We start from the raw sequence: 1,639 nt of genomic DNA, 5'->3' as shown, positions 1-1,639 counted from the left end.
AGGAGCAGGCCTAGCATGCTTGGAGCAAGCTCACCTTTATCTGGACCGCAGCCACTTCCAGAGAATCTGATGCCCTCTTGCGACCTCTGCAGGCACCAGGCAAGGATGCAATGCACGTACATGCAGGGAAACATTCACACAAACTACTCACCACACACACACACACACACACACACACACACACACACACACACACTCGAAAGTTTCTATCACCAGCAGAAGCTGATACAGCTAATGGCTACTTAAAGTGTCATTCCTTATAGCTAACTGCTGGTCATCCAGTCTTATCTCACATAATTCCTAAAGCAGCCTATGACGATGTAATTAGTATTATCCTATTGCACATGGGAAAAGTACGCCAGAACCTGGATGTCCTTTCCAAGTCTTACAAGATAATGTGAGTTTTCAGTGATGAGAACTCAGGTAAGAAAATTAAAAGCCACTCCCCCCACCTCCCAGACAGGCTCACCAGGGGTCAACGGGCCTTCTGAAGTGTTTGAATTACATGAACGTTAAAACCACATCTGCTATCCTGTCAAGAGGACTACACCAGTCTTGCCATGAAAGCCCTAGTTTCAGTCAAGTCCTCTGGCTGATCCCTGTCCACCCACATCCTTGTCATTCCGGTCTGGCTAACAGTGAGTGCTCAAATTGTCTTAGCCAATTGGGAGACTTTCTCTCTTTCCCATCTTCATTGAACCCTGGGGCAATTCATTGTTTTACCTACCTCCCCCACATCCGCATTTTGATTCCTGTCTATATACGCTAGAGTAGGTTGGTTCTCATTAATCTGGAGAGTGCACATTTATGTTAAGTTGAATGAGTTGTTACCCAGGAAAACTAATTAGCTAGGGCAAAGGTAAGGACACTTGAGTGGTTAATTGGGAGTGTCTATACGAGGCAGGATAGGCACCCCGTTTTGATTCGCTAATTTTACCATACTTGGCAAAAAATCTAGGCAAAAAAGGACAGAAGATACATTTCGTATTTTTCCACCTTCTCAAGGTACTGAAGTTCTTGGGTTGGAGATTGGAAACGCGCCCACAGAGACGTTCTCGCCTGGGACACCGCCCTAAGATCAGAGTAGGAAGACTCCTTTCTCCTTGGATGCGCCTGGCAAGCCCTGCCCCTAAGGGGGGGGGGGGGTGGAGGAGGAGGTGGTGGCTGTGGAGGTGGAGAAAGAAAGCGTCCACACCACGCGCGTCAGCCGGAGTACAGACTGGCAAGTGATCCGGGAGCGCGAACCTCTGCCATTTATTTATTTTTTTCCTCCCCACCGGGTGCGCTGTCCCTTTAAGTGGGAACGCTGGCGCTGGCTCCTTTACACCGGAGCCCGGCAGCTTGTTGATTTCGGCGCTGGTGAATTTCACATTGTTTCCACTTCACTTTCCTTGCCCCGGGGGAGGCTCCGGTCGGCTCCCGGACGCCGCCGCCGCCGCTATCGGCCAGGGCTCGTGGGCGGGGAGAGCGAGGGGCCCGCAGCAGCGCAGCGGGCGGGGGGGACCCGAGGACCGGGTGCCGGGGCCACACGCGCACCTCGCCGCAGTCGGGCTCCTCCCGCGGAGGAGCGCGGCCGCCCGGAGCGCAGCGCGGCGCGGGGGCCCGCCCAGAAGCCAGCCCGCCCACGGGCCGGGCTGCC

Source organism: Psammomys obesus, unplaced genomic scaffold (genome assembly GCF_907164565.1).
Source record: "Psammomys obesus unplaced genomic scaffold, mPsaObe1.curated_primary_1811, whole genome shotgun sequence".
Classification (NCBI taxonomy): Eukaryota; Metazoa; Chordata; class Mammalia; order Rodentia; family Muridae; genus Psammomys; species Psammomys obesus.
This window is presented reverse-complemented; position numbering follows the sequence as displayed.